General features: G+C 37.9%; 1 long non-coding RNA gene across 1 annotated transcript; it reads right to left on the bottom strand.

Moving 5' to 3' along the window:
- Positions 1 to 3,257: 3,257 nt before the first annotated feature.
- On the bottom strand, positions 3,258 to 4,181 carry LOC123979715. The gene is made up of 2 exons (XR_006827307.1): positions 4,098 to 4,181; positions 3,258 to 3,638 (listed from the first exon to the last, which is right to left on the bottom strand). It is a non-coding gene; the product is annotated as an uncharacterized LOC123979715 (long non-coding RNA).
- Positions 4,182 to 5,540: the final 1,359 nt, after the last annotated feature.

The raw sequence follows: 5,540 nt of genomic DNA, 5'->3' as shown, positions 1-5,540 counted from the left end.
CCAAACTAAGTTTTAAAGTGAGCTTAGCAATAAATCATCATAAACTGAATCAATCGATCAGTAAGCACAGCTGATCACATTACAATACATCAATCAATCAATCCATTTGTCAAAAGTAATACACTCGTTAGAGGCAACACACGTTGATACTGTTAGATTTTAAATTTCTTTTTACTTAATAAATCAGTCGTCTAATAAATCAGTAAATCAATCATGATTGATAGGGAAATTGGTAATTTAAAATCCTCAATTTTCATCATAAGCAAAAAAACTCTATGCTATCTGCAGGTTGGAGGCTCACTTCCTGTGAGTCTTTGAACGCAGGCTCTTGTGGTTAAGTAGCAGACTACTATTTTGGGGGTGGTGATGGTGCAGTGGACACATGCCTTTAGTGTGAGAGACCCAGGTTCAATCCCCCACTGTGACACGTCCACCAATGTGTCCCTGAGCAAGACACTTAACTCCTGGTTGCTCCAGAGGCGTGTGACCTCTGACATATGAACCAATTGTAAGTCGCTTTAGATAAAAGAAATCTGTCTTTCTTGTCATACTTTTCATCATTAAGTGCTAAAAGTAAAGATCATCTTAAAGCACTTTAATTGATTTTCTCAAATAACAGTACATGAAGCATATCCAGATAATAATTCTGATCACTTTCAATAAACTTCCTGTCAGAGTAAAGAGTCAGAAAAGAGTAAGATAAGTTATTCTCACAAAACATGATTACTTTACAATATTACAATATATATTATAATGGTGATTAAACAATGTGTTTTAGCAATTACACATCAACACAGGTTTATAAGATGACTTTAACAATGTCTTCAATAATTTTACTACAAGCAAAGTGAATCACATTTAAAGACATTTCTCTGCCAATTCTATCAACTTAAAATACCTTTAAATGCCAACTTTGTGATACATGTGGTGGTGGTTTTATAACTGTTTCATGTTCGTGGATATACAACACTCTCCTTCTTCTGTCTCTTGTTCTCGTGCTCAGAACTGTGAGTTTCTAAACTAGTGCTTTAGTAGAGAGACGCTGCAGCTACTTCCTGTGGTTAGGATGATGTCACTTCATCATAGTGACTTTTAGTCTGTTTTAGACAAAGAGGGTAGGCCAGAGATCAAACAGTGAAGCAGACCAAAGCCTGTATGGATCCATGTATGCCCAAATATGACGTCAAAACCCTGAGGCACCCCGTCGCACATGACCGATGTAACTGCGTTGGTTAGTGTCATGGGGCTACCCCATGCCTTCATTTAAGTCAGCGGTAGCATTGGTCTTAGCATGCTAAGCTAACCTTAGCTGAGCATTAGCATAGGACTTTTAGCATTAGCATTACCTTTAGCAAATGGGCTAGCATCAATGGACAAATGGCTTGTCATTTCATGTCCTTTCATTTCAGTTCATTTAAGTACTAGTCAGAAGAGTTTCAAGTCATTTATTTTAGCTCATTGGATTTACCCAAGGTCATCCAAATGTTTGTAGGTTTTATTCACCTGTTCTCATCCTCAAGCAGGGATCTGGGCCGAAGTGGCAAACAGGAAGTGATGGAGTGTGGAGTCATTTATAGGGGGGAAGACCTGGAATGGTCCAAGTGTGAGCCAGTACAGAGGGGTGAACTGGAGTACCTTAAGTTGCTGTTTTAAACAAAGAAGCTTTGTTTAGCATGTAAAATTTAATTTCTGGTTTTATAGTCGATATATTGTGTATTGATGTAGCCAGAAATGTTATGGACTGTTGAGGTAACATAAAGGTGTTTAATTGATGTCAGTTAACTTTGGTTTGTCTTGTAGGAGGGGCTTCTGGTATAAAGGAAGGAGGCAGAGGCTCCTCTTGAGAGAACAGCTTTGGTCTGGAAGGGCACATGTGCTGGAGACCATAGTCAGCCTTTTTTGTTTGTGTTGTTTAATATCAGTTTGTAATGATAATTTGAATAGTTTATACTTAGTTTCCTTATTGTTTGTTTTTGTTAATTTTTGCAATAATTCACTTGCACAACTGCACTTTCCATGTATCTGGTGAAAAAATAATTTGAAGCACCAGGTGAAGAACTCCATATCTCCTCCTTCCACCATGGGGCTAAACATTACAGTTAGATTATAAACTCTCTGTTAATCTAAAGAAACTATTCAGCCATCAGTGACGCTGCGTTGGTGTTTTTCAGGTGAACCTTGTAGGTGGGCAGATTAAACAGTGACAATCACACACTTTTGTTTGTGCAGCTACCAGAATTACTGTGTTTCTGCCGTTGCTCTACGTCATTAAACCACAGTTATGCTGCGGATCATGTGCAGTAGACACTGGTGCCAACAGGAAGTAGCCCTGTAGTATTTCATGGGACCAAAACTGGCTTCACTCCTCTCCATTCAAATCTGCGGGTTGGCTTTGTTCAGTAATATACTGTCCATGGTTTTAGATTTCAGTCTCTCTGAATTTCTTGTCGATGTCCAAACAGCCAAAAACAATTTTCACAATATGATATGCAGCTATCAGTAAAGAGTTCAGAGGTCACAGCAGCCTGGCAAAGATCCACCATCTACAAACACATACGACAAATTCACTGATCACAAGACAAAGGAATATGTTTCTGCATTGAGCCAATCTAATGTATTCTATTAGAAAACAGACAGGATCCATGGTGATGTTTGACAGCACACATGAACAGACAGGTGAAGAGTCAAACTATGTAGCAGCAGGTCTGTTTAAGACGTGTGAAATGTGTTAACATTCATAGCTGGTCAGAGTAGGCGGTCATATGCATCCAGAACTTACAACAAGTAGCCTGAGTTATTAGATTTTGTGCATTCTCAGGTCACTTTAAGTGTATTTCTATCATTGTTTACTCACATTTGTGGTGTTTCATTGGATGAGATTGGGGGCATCCGCATAATTACATTAAGAGATTTTGCTGTTGAGCTAGTGTGAGCATCTAGACTTAAAAAAAGAAGAGGCCCAGGATTGACCCGGGGGGAACTCCACGTCCTTTTTCTCTGCTTTTTCATTTCCAATGGGCACAAAGTATTCTCTATATTGCCATTTGGATTTGAACCAAATTGTGAATATGGCAAAAATTTCTTCAGGAAACAATCTGATGTGCAGCAGGACCACCAGTAAGAACAATGTTACATCCTAAGCATTAAAACATATTCAGTTTTATAGAATTTAAGAAAGAAAGTTAAAATATATACCAGAGAAAATTAACCTTGCACTGGAAAAGGTGTGGTGCAGTTAGACAAAACACAATGCTTGATTGGTTTCCAAACACTTTTGTATTTGCAGATTACACTTTTCTCATTTATAGTAAATACACTCTGTTATGGCTGAAAGCTCATTTAAAAACACACAACAAAGTGCACAAAAACACGTTTTACATCAGTGTTATAAATGAAAGTCCGTTAATCTCTCGTTTACACAAACATACAGGTATGAGCAAAATTTTAAAGCCTAAATTATTAAACATGGAAACAATTTAGACGTATGTTTTTCAACACCTAAGAAACTACTCAAAATTATGTTGCAAGGTTTGCTTCTCTCTTTTTTGAGTTGATGTTTACGTGGAAGTTGTTGATCAGTGGAGTCTCACAGAGGGAACAGGGGCTCCGAAGGCACCGTCACCTTCATCGTCTTGCTCCTGTGAAAAGCAACACAACACAATTGAGATTCTGTTAAAATGGAAAAAATAATAACGCCAAATTAGAAAGCAGAGCAGTCCCTTAGATTGTTTTACAGCCCCAAAGGAGACCAAAATGATTTTCCTCTCAGCTGACTGTTGACATTTTGAAACTAAACACCGTTGAGTCAGCAGAACCTGAATGCAACATCAGTGACTGTCTGATCTGATCTTTACCTGACTGTCTGTTGGACTAGAACGCTTTACTGTTTGGCTTCTTACTATGTTAAAATCCTACGCAGACACAAACAGTGATACATGAACAGTTAACACCAACATGTTGTTTAGTTAGTTTGTTAGGTTTGTTTCATCACTTTTTTTGATTTTCAACTCATAGTTGATGTCCGGTAGTCTTACTCTGAAAATTTTTAAACTCACGGTTTAATCAGTGTGAACAAATGTTGGTCTGAATGTTCTCACCTCGAGCTCTGATGAGAAGAACTGTAATCACAGTAATTAGGAGGAGTTCAGCCACACGCATAACCAACATTATGTAGTCCAGAGCAGAACAATCTGCACGAGCTGTAGAACAGAAAAAAATCAGCAACAAGAAATAAATACAGGACTAAAATAAAAACTTACATTAATATGATTATTATGCAGGAAGAAAGAGGCTGACAGGAAGCCAGAGTCTAGAGAATGATGAGTTACTACCTTGTAGTTTTGTATCATTGGTTGTTGTTGTTTCTGCGTCACCTGCATAAATGAAATAACACAACCCAAGAAACCGTTCAGTTAGAAAATCCCTTATGTTTACCATCTGCTGTCACTAAATGAGAAAGAATGATGTCATCTTAAAAAGTCATCAAATAAACAAATGTTTTAGTCATCTTGAACAGCTCAGCATATTCTCACCTGTTTTCTCACCTGAGGACTGAGGGCTGAAGGTGAACAGCTGCACTTTTCCAGAGTAATCATCTGTCACTTCACACTTCAAGTTAGACTTTGATTTGTAACTAAAAGGAGAATCCGGGAAAGACACAGTGGCGTAGCAGTCAGCCTGTGATGTCTTCATGTCTTTGTTATCTTTGTCCACATCTTTACCCTCATACAGCCACTTCACTGTGTGATCACAGAACTGTCGATGTGTCAACACAGAGCAGTTTAACGTCACCTTATCAGCGTCCTTACGTTCAGTCACTGGTGAAGATGGAGATATTGTGAGAGAAAGACAACAAGAGTAAAGTTAACTTCATCACTGTGATCATAATTATTGTAATGTTTCAGTATATTGTTCTAACAAGACAGTTTGAGCTGAAAACATTATGATGGAAATACTCACTGATAATAACAGACAGAAGAACATGAGAGTCTGGAGCTTGTTGTTTTGATGTGAACTGACAGCACCAACGACCAACATCCTCGACTGTGACCTTCTTTATAACCAGAGAACAGTTCTCTGGAACACTCAGTCTGTCTGATTTAGATTTGGCGTTTTCACCAATCTGCCCAAAATCAACCAGCTTTATTGCTCCTGTGTTTCCTGAACCAACAAAGAGCCATGTAGTATTTTCACAGTTTTGCTGACCGTCTATCACATTTTCACAAGGCAAAGTGACGTCATCTCCAACTCTGACAGTGAAGGAGGGGGGAAGTTTTCCAGCTGCTGCTGTTGAGAAAATGATGAAAAATAAAGTGAAATGAGAAAATGTCTGTTATGTTCATAGTTAGTGACGATTATTTCTTTATCCTTAGTTTCCAAGAGTTCACTAAACTCACCACATTAGAAACAACAGATTTGGTTTTCTTAGTTAAATCAAATGTAGCTAATAAAGAATCTTTAATAATATTGATCAAGTTATTTTTTACAATGTGCCTTCCATTTATATATGTGATATATGTATTCTTACCTGTAAACTGAAG

The sequence above is a fragment of the Micropterus dolomieu genome, linkage group LG12 (genome assembly GCF_021292245.1).
Source record: "Micropterus dolomieu isolate WLL.071019.BEF.003 ecotype Adirondacks linkage group LG12, ASM2129224v1, whole genome shotgun sequence".
Classification (NCBI taxonomy): Eukaryota; Metazoa; Chordata; class Actinopteri; order Centrarchiformes; family Centrarchidae; genus Micropterus; species Micropterus dolomieu.
Note: the sequence above shows the minus strand (reverse complement) of the source record. Positions and strands in the feature narration are given on the sequence as shown.